The sequence below is a fragment of the Sapajus apella genome, unplaced genomic scaffold (genome assembly GCF_009761245.1).
Source record: "Sapajus apella isolate SASKATOON/1434 unplaced genomic scaffold, GSC_monkey_1.0 scaffold7, whole genome shotgun sequence".
Taxonomy (NCBI): Eukaryota; Metazoa; Chordata; class Mammalia; order Primates; family Cebidae; genus Sapajus; species Sapajus apella.
Window position 1 is genome coordinate 28,285,246 of NW_022436947.1, and position 10,133 is coordinate 28,295,378.

Here is a 10,133-nt window from a genome sequence, read left to right on the forward strand (position 1 = left end):
CCCCAAAGCATAAAAACCCTAGAAGAAAACCTAGGCAATACCATTCAGGACATAGGCACAGGCAGACTTCATGACAAAAATTCCAAAAGCAATTGTGACGAATGCCAAAATTGACAAATGGGATCTAATCAAACTAAAGAGCTTCTCAACAGCAAAAGGAACTATCATCAGAGTGAACAGACAACCTACAACATGGGATAAAATGTTTGCAATTTACTCATCTGACAAAGGTCTAATATCCAGAATTTACAAAGAACTTAAACATATTTACAAGAAAAAGAAAACCCTGTCAAAAATTAGGCAAAAGATATGAACAGACACTTCTCAAAAAAGCCATTTACACAATGACGAAACATGAAAAAATGATCAACATCACTGATCATCAAAGAAATGCAAATCAAAAACACAATGAGATACCATCCCACGCCAGTCACAATAGTGATTATTAAAAAGTCAGAAAACAATAGATGCTGGCGAGGCTATGAAGAAACAGGAATGTTTTTAGACTGTTTCTGGGAATATAATTAGATCAACCATTATGGAAGACAGTATGGCAATTTCTCAAGGATCTAGAACCAGAAATATCAGTTGACCCAACAATCTCATCACTGGATTTATACCCAAAGGAATATAAATCATTCTACTATAAAGACACATGCACACATATGTTTATTGTAGCACTATTTACAATAGCAAAGACATAGAAGCAACCCAAATGCCCATCAATGATAGACTGGATAAAGAAAATGTGGTGCATATACACCACGGAATACTATGCAGCCATAGAAAGGAATGAGATCATGTCCTTTGCAGGGGCATGGATGAAGCTGGAAGCCATTATCCTCAGCAAACTAACACAGGAATAGAAAACCAAACACTGAATGCTCTCACTCATAAGTAAGAGTTGAACATTGAGAACACATTGATGCAAAGAGGGGAACAACACATATCAGGCCTGTGGGAGGGTTGAGGGGGGTGAGGTATGAGGGAAGGGTACATAGAGGACAGGTCAAGAGGTGCAGCAAACCACCAAGATACATGTATACCTATGTAACAAACCTGCACATTCTGTACATGTATCCCATTTTGTTTTAGAAAAATAAATAACACAAAGATTGTGTTTACCTTTGTGATCCTTATTCCCTTCAAACTGCTCATTTACATCTGTAATAGATTTGATGATAGCCCCTCTTAAAATTAAAGTACAAATATGAGAAGGATTTAGTCTGAGACCATAGTTCAAATCATAAATGGCTCTTTTGGTTTCTTTGCATGAATTCCACACAAGAGCTCTAACACAGTATACATCTTGGAAAACACAAATGTCATCCAAAACAAAGTAGTTAATCTTTAAACTTCAAAGAAATAGAATGAAATCAAACAGGGTTGTGCTAATCATACAGCCATGCAGATTGTGCACTGGAAACCCAGAGGAGCCATTCACATGATCTAAACTTAGACATAACTTTAACCAATCAGTTTTCTGGATTTCAGCGTCCTCAACTGTAAAATAAGAAAGTTGGAAGAGATATCTTCCAGGCTTCTCCAGCTATAGAACTACAGTTCTCTTCTTCGTACATTTACATCTATTACCATTAGCTCTGTTTTTCTTTTCAGTAAACTGCATATACCATTTGATGGAAAGTCGTTAATAATATTAACGCAACATTTTATCAACCTATTTCTGTGAAAGTGAAGTTATTTTTTATAAGGCACATTTTATGGAGATGATGTTCAGAAGCGAATCATCTATAGAACAAGGTTATTGGTTACAAACATTCTTTAACTTACTTAAGTCTTCCTAAACTTCATTTTGCATCCCCCGATACAATTCCTACTGACTTAAAAACTAGTCAAGGAAATATACCATGGCACAGACATACATAAAAATACAGAAGAGTAATTATAATATGTAAAAAATAGCAAGCATACTGATAAATAAAAAAATCATAATAATGCACCATCATTTGTCATTTATTTGCAATTAAAATGCATCAAACCTACCAGGTTCAGATTGTCCAAAGACATTGCTTTGTTAGCATCCTTTATTGTTTCTTTCATCTGTCATAAATCATCATAGAGAATGTCTAGAGTAAGTATATTTTTCCATAGTTTTCCTTTACAATTTATTTACAAAAGTAAACTAGATAATAAATGTATATAATATTCTAATTAATATTCACCTATGTGGCATGTTCAGAGATAGCTGGAATTCACTTAAAAAGTACCACATATTTATAAAGTGAGAATGTGATTTTTAAAATAAAAATGAGCTATCAGGATGATCTAAAAGCAGTTGATGGTAGTAAAAGGCATTTCAACTCAAACTAGACAAGAAGAGTTGGCTTTGGACATAGCTTATATTGGAGATAAAGATCAGCACATATAAAAGGGCAAAAGCAAAAAGAAAGTAGAAGATTAATCTGTAAAACTGGCTTTAATAATTTTTTACTTCTTCAAACTAATAGAAAATTAATAAAATACTTGACGAGGCTTTGACAAATCTTGATAAATTGTCTCCCCCTTGAAAAATATTTTAACTGTTTACATAGATTGTTGGAGATTAAAGTGGAGATTATCAGGGGCTTCTGCTTCCTGCTATTGTATCAGTTACCTGTTGCTGAGTAACAAATTACTATAGCACAAAGACCTGGCCTGAGCTAGGTTCTCATCTGCAAGCTCAACTAGGGAAGGATACATTTCCCTGCTCATGTTTTTATTGGAAGCATTCATTTTCACTTTCTTGTAGCTATAGGATTCATGAAGGCTTACAATTGTTTAAAAATAAAAAGGCAGAGAGAGAGAGATAGTATGCTAGCAAGGCAGACGAACATAACATAATGAAATTATAGAGTGATATTCCATCACCTTTGTCCTATTTTGTTGGTTAGAATCAAGTCAGAGGTTCTGCCTGCACTCAAATGCAGGTGATTACTACAGGGAGGCTCAGTCAGGGTAGAATCTGCTTCCCTGTTTATAAGTAGTTGTTGGCAGCATTCAGCTTCTTGTGTCTACAGAAGGCATGGCAACTTAATTCCTCAAAACCAGCAAGAGGAGACAGGGAGTGAGTCTGCTACCAACATGGAGTATTATAGAATGTAGTATAATCATAGGAGTAATATATCATCACAATTCAATATTCTGTTAATTAGAATGCAGTCACTGTTTTTGCCCATACTTAGTGAGAGAGAATTACATGTGAACGAACACCAGGAGGCAAGTACCATGGGGGTCACCTTGGATCTTTCACCCTTTCCCAAAAGTCACTAATCCACTTCTATTGCTCCCTCACAAGGTATCTTCACACCAAATGAAAGTTTTGGAAATCCCTCAAACATGGTACACACTTTCACATCTCTGAGGCTTTGCACATTCTGTTTCTTCTAGCTGGAATGTCATTTGATCCACTTCTAGTCAATGCGTGTATGTGTTTGTTAAGTTTCTTAATATTCAAGAGCAAAAGCCCGCCCTGCCCTCAACTCAGCTTCCTGTCAAACTACGGGGTTCTACTTCTATCAATAATTACAGATTCTCTCTATTTCAGGTTCTTAGCAGAATATATAAATCTGGCCCATCTGCATCAAGAAAAGCTATCTATGGGAGGTTCCAGGAAATATGACACAAGGTATCTGTTCCTCTAATCATATTTAATTATAGTCTTGACTTAATCTTTAATTCCTGACCTTGAAGGCAGCTCCTACCCCCTTCCCAGCATCTCCCCACCCAAAACTCCACACCTATGAAAACCAGAGTCATCTTTTTGGAGGGTCACATTAACTTAATCTACATTCTACACTATCAGATTAATCACTTACTCACTTAGTTAATGTATCTAGAGTCTTTATCCTCGGCCAGAAGATTGGTATACAGTGATAAACAAGACATAGTCCCTGTTCTGAGTGACTCATAATGCAGTAAGGAGACATATATGAGCAGATAATGGTTATATGTCATGTACCACAGAAAATATTTTAATACAAGGGCATGGAATCAAGCAAAGGCCTCTTGGAATTAAGGAAATGAAAATAGTGGATTGCGTCTAGGTATGAAGTGCATGAGGAAGAGGTGAAAAAATAGAGAAACGAGTTAAAAAGTGGGTGACCACTTACCAATATATTTTTAAAACGATCAACTTTTGGGGAGATACCAGAGAGTCACAGGATCCTCAGAGAGTGATAAAGAGTGCTGTGCTTAAGTGACCCAGATCTATTGACAAGGCTTGGAAGAGTTAGTCCCAGACATGTGAAAAAATTTACCATTAAGCACTAGATGAATTCTAAGATCAGATTACATTATAGCAGCTAACTGTTGAAGTTTGGCATCAGTCACTTAAAGTGTATAGGTGATTTTAAAGACTTTTCAAAGGATATTTATGAGTAGTAATTAGAGATAAATTTTTTAAAATTATAGTTCTGAAGAAAAATCTTTTCCTATTATCTCTATTTACATGCAAGGCCAATGTATAAGAAGCTTGCTAAGTCATAATTTAAGGTATCACTTTTTATTTGGAGAAAAATATATGGATTACAGATGCAATGACTAAGAAGAAACATTCAGGCACTATAGGGCTAACCCTTCAATTTCCAAACACATGAAGATACGCTAAATTTCACAAAACTAAGATCACAGTTTAAATCTGAAATAGTAATGTAAGAAGTAAGCATTAATCATTTTTATATTAAAAGTGTACAATAGGGCAGTAAAGAATCTTTATTCAAATAAAATACTGTACTGTTCATGAAGCAGCATGAAAACCATGACTATGCTAGAAAAGGACTATGTTTTGGGGTCCGGCAAGGAGTTTTTGAATAATAATGTCTGTACTTAATAGCTATGTGATTTTAGACAAGCTACTGAACCACTTTTTAAAAAATGTACTTTTTTCTCCAGTGTTTTTACTGTGGTAAAATATACAGAACAAAATTTACCATCTTAACCACTTTTAAGTGTAGAGTTCAGTGGTATTAATTACATTGATAATGTTATAACAAAAAGAAAAAAAAAGAAAATTGGACTTTATCCCGCAGACAGTAAAGAGTCACCAAAGATTTTTTAATATAAAAGCTAAAAAATATGTATTATCTTCTTGAGATGGAGTCTCCTTCATCACCTATGCTGGAGTGCAGTGGTGTGATCTCAGCTCACTGCATTCTCTGCCTCATAGGTTCAAGTGATTGTCCTGCCTCAGTCTCCCAAGTAGCTGGTATTATAGGCCCACACCACCATACCTGGCTAATTTTTGTACTTTTAGTAGAGATGGAGTTTCACCATGTTAGCCAGGCTGGTTTTGAACTCCTGACCTCAAGTGATCTGTCCACCTTAGCCTCCCAAAGTGCTGAGATTACAGGTGTGAGTCACCACACCCAGGCAAAAGCTAAAAATTTTAAAATATTGTTTGAAAAAATAAGTCTAGAAGAAGCTATCAAAAAGCTAATACAATATTTCAAGTGTAGAAAGAGACTCAACTCAAGAAGCATTTTTTAGAGGTTCAGTTGATAAAAGCCGATAGACAGTCTCTGAATGAAGGAGAGAGAGGAGTCTGGAATAACCTCTAGGTTTTTCTCTTAGGAAAATGCCTAGAAAACAGAAACATGAATCAAGATGGGGAACAGAAAAAGAGATGCAGGCTTAAGACGAAAAGCTCAGAAATGTGGAATCTTCTATAAAATTGAATATAGTTTAAACTCAAGCTATTTGCATTATTCTCCGCTTAACCTACAGAACTGGATGTCTCTCCAAGTTAGGTTTTAGAAAATCTAGGAGGTGAATGATACAAAGTGATTTTTATCTATCTTTCAAGGCAGAAAGCCTTAAAGTATATCTCTCTTGGCACATGTAGCATGGCTTTCCTAAGTGGTGAAAAATCAGTGACCTTTCTTATAAACATGCATTCTGCATTTGAACCTCTGGGTTAAATTGTCTCCCAGGCATGTGAAGAAGCTGTCTCAATGCATTTTTAAAATCCCAGTGCTTTAGTCAGGCTGATTGCTTGTGAATTGTGAATGTATAAAAACATCTGAGTATAGGAAGCATTTGCCATTTCAAAATAATAGGTCTTTGTTAACTATTGCTTGTGTATAGTAAGAGTAAGGTCGTTAATGGCAACTTACTTTCATGGGAGAACAGGTTTGTTAGCTTGAAAATTATCGGCCCAGTTCAAAGAGAAATGATGCAACTTACCACACACTGCATGTGAATATGCCATTCTTGTAAATATTGGTGTGTAAAAGAAGGTTTCATATTTACTGCCAACATTACAGCCATTCTGGAATTAAGGAAATAGTAATAATACACTATCAATTACATTTTCATTGTTAAATAATTATAACAACATTGAAGATTATATATGGAAAGTAAAAATAAAATATCTATAATCCCACTATCTCTAAATAACTTACAAATCTTTTAATATTTCCTTTCAGTCTTCTCTAAATAATTGTATATAGTGACAATAGCCTACATTCTATTTCACATGCTCATTTTTCACCAAGGATTCTAGTTAAGGCACTTCTATGTTGCTATGTGAATTTTATTATCATCATTTCTATCAGTTGCATAATCTTCTACCACGGAGATCCACTCTAATTTACCTAACATGACTTTATTTATTTATTGTTATATTTTTTTCTTCCAATATTTTTTGTGTTCTAGACAATATTGAAATAAACATCTTTCCCAATAAGGGTTTTCCCTTATTTTAGTTTACTTTTAAAAAACAAATTTTTAAAAATTGACTTACTAATTATAATAGTTATTTTAGTTTACCTTTACAAAACAAATTTCTATAAATTGACTAATTATAATGGCATAAGCCTTTTCATGGCTCTTGATTCATATTGCCAAATTGTTTTTCAAGAGGGTTGCATCAATATGTCTTCCCACTTGCAAGATATAAAAATGCCATTTTCATTACATTTTCTAAATCATATCCTGTCATTAAGTGGAAAAATAAGTTATTTTGTCTTAATTTACATTCCATGATTACTAGCAACCAGAAACATTTTTACTATTTCCTCAATAGTTCTACCTTTTATTCTTTGATGAAATTGTATTATTTGCCAATTATATTGGGATACTACTCTTTTTCTTATAACTAAATGTACTCTTTGTATGTAATCTTTAACTCTGATTATATATACTAAAATCTCTGTCTGCTGTTTTCTTAATGGTATGATTTTTAAAATAAATTTAATAATTAACTAGAACTGCTATATATAAAAATTCTTCCCAACAAATCTAACAGTATTTTTATACCATAATGGTATTTGCATAATTGGTTCTTTATTCTAAATCACCACCCTTATTTGTCTTGACAGGACTCTACAAGGTTCCTTCCAGGACTTTAGCTATTCCTTTAGGGCTGACTTATGCCATCATTCCAAATGTGTTTCCTATAACTGCACTCAGTTCTTAAAGACAACATGAAAACCCAAGTGACTAGAAAAGGAGCTGTAACATTAGTTACACATTAATGTACATTAATTCATATCCTTAGAGATTATAATTTGTAAAACACATTCAATAGACACAAAATTATATTGAACAGCAAATATACTCTCAAAACACAAATACATCAAATAGAAACTTTTATAAAAATGAAAAATTGGCATTCATTTTAGGTTCATCCACCAGTGGATGTATTTTCAACATCTGTCCATTTGTACAAGTGTGATCAGTACCCGGAGGAAACAACACCACTGCCAGGCAAAATGAGAAGATCACAGCCCCTAGAATCAGAAAACCTGAATTCACACAGCCCCTAGAATCAGAAAACCTGAATTCAATCTAAGCTTTGCCAATTGGCAGCAACTGAGTGTAACACCATTAAGCCACATCTGTTTTCTCATCTATAAAATAAAACCATAGCATCATGTATGCACAGGGAGCTCTGAATACTTCTCCCACATTCTTGCATTGTCACTATAAGGCAGGAATTACAGCCTTATAGTGACTTACAAGGAGAGCTCCTCTGACCTCATTATTTAAGCAATCATCTCCTCCATATACCACACTTCCTTTCCCTCATATTTGTTGAATAAATAAATAATCTATAGTAACTGCTGCTAACCTAGGTTTCTTATATCATTTTTTAAGCCATTTATAATTTCTTTAAAAAGTGATTTTTATGGGCAAACACGTATTCTCAGTGATAACAGATCTGTTTATTTTTTCATTTAGTATTTCACTGATAAGTGGAAGAACACTTTGGGAAAACTTAAGTAATAGGCTTGAATTCCTCCACACATTTAAAAAAATGCTATTTCTTTTAAGCTAGACTGTCAAATCTACTCTTCCTTGTTTATTGTAAACTGAGACTAAACATTAAAATATTAAGACATCAGATTATGCATTCAGTACAATCTTTAGGCATTATGCTGAGTCTCTGGTGAAATCTCCAAAGCTGGACATCAGTCCAGATTAGCAGGATTCTATAGATTCATTCATTCATTGAAAAAGCCTTCCAGTCCAATTTGTGCATTGTCTTGTGAAAATTTACCAAAATGGGCAACACATTTTGATCTTACAAAGTCAGGTGGGGGAAAGAGGTGTCAAAAATTTTTTTTTCTCATGTGGTCAAGTAGAAAATTTTTTTTCTCATGTGGTCAAGGAAACAGAGAAAGCAAAGTCATTCTTCTAGCTCTCCCACTTATCAGCTGTGTGACTTTTAATAAAATATTTAGTCCCACTAAGCCTAAGTTTCCTTCCACATTTGTAAGTGGCAATAATGTTTGTCTTGTGAGACTGTGAGAATTGAACACAATCAGCATGTGAAGTATCCTGCACAATTACTTACCTAATGGAGAATCTCAATAAATTAGCATCTTCCCTCCATTCCTTTCACATCTAAGATAGTGGTGATGATTTCAGAGAGCTGGGGTTGAATCCTATCTCCCACATGGCCTTGGGCATGTTATATAAGCACTCTGAGCTCCCACTAAATGATTGGTAATCCGTTACTGGGGACAGTGCCAGGCTTCTAGTTTTTTCACTAAGTGAGAGCATTTATGTGCAGTGCTTAGCGTTCAGCTGACACATGCTAAGTGCTCAGAGAGAAAGCTTATTATTAGTTAGTAATAATAACAACTATGTAAGTAAAATGACATTGAAGAACAGCAGAAAGGGCCAATTTCTCCCTAAGTTTATTCTGTTAGACACAAATTTAATGGCAAAGAAAAAGTAAAATTCAGTTTTTATCAAGAGTCTCTTTCATTAATATATTTGAGAGTGTTGTCATAGCTTTAGGAAATCCAGAAGGCACTGTGGGTAGTGGAATTTGTACTTCCTTTACTTTCCATATTTTCAACAATGAGTACATATGATCTCTGCAGTCAGAAAGGGGTTAAAAAAAGAGAAGCACAAAGCAGCAAAAAATATTCAGAAAAAATGGGTTGTGGTACTGCCTGATATAAACAAAGCAATGTGCTGCGTTTTCTAGGCTGGTCTATTTACATGATATATGTACTCATGCACTGCCCCTGGAACCATCCTACCACTTGTACATTTTTGAAAATTCTAAGCAATAGCTCCCAAGTTTACCTTTATTGCAAAAGCAATCCTTGCAATACTTGTTAATTGCTATATGGCTTTCTTGTGGAAATTCAGGTTTTGGAGAGGTGCTGCTGGATGAAAATGAGTCGCATAGAGCTGAAAAACACAAATGGTGTCAAAGTACTTAAGTTTGTTTGTTTTTTTTGGCTTTTAAGTAATACGTTTTGGTTAAGTTTAAACTCTAAAATAGAAGCTTTTTCTACCACTTCAGTAAGGTCGCTGATGAAGTGAGGTAAATTGCCTTGTCTCCCCACAGCCGTGGAGAATAGACCAGTCCAAAGACACAGACTCTGTGATCTCTGAGCACGAGTCTACGATCACACTCTATGTATGGGTCCTTGTATAGGACAGTCCAAACCCTCACTAGTCTAAGTGTTTAGTAGTTTGAAATGGCAGACACATGTTTTTATAATAAACAAATATATAGCTCATAGTTTCCTCTAGAAACGACAACACTTCCTACGACAACACTTCCTACGTATCACCTGGATACGGTGAAATTTTTGGTTAGTCACCTTGCTTTCCTCAACATATTAGATCAAATCTTCTGCCTGATGAATAAAAAGATGCATCAGGAGCCAAAA

General features: G+C 34.7%; 1 long non-coding RNA gene across 2 annotated transcripts; it reads right to left on the reverse strand.

Moving 5' to 3' along the window:
• Window positions 1–1,080: 1,080 nt before the first annotated feature.
• Window positions 1,081–9,635, reverse strand: LOC116549964. 2 transcript variants are annotated; one of them, XR_004268176.1, is made up of 3 exons: window positions 9,538–9,635; window positions 6,181–6,265; window positions 1,081–1,190 (listed from the first exon to the last, which is right to left on the reverse strand). It is a non-coding gene; the product is annotated as an uncharacterized LOC116549964 (long non-coding RNA). The 2 variants fall into 2 exon arrangements; XR_004268177.1 differs by lacking the exon at window positions 9,538–9,635 and adding an exon at window positions 8,795–9,117.
• Between the last annotated feature and the right edge of the window lie 498 nt (window positions 9,636–10,133).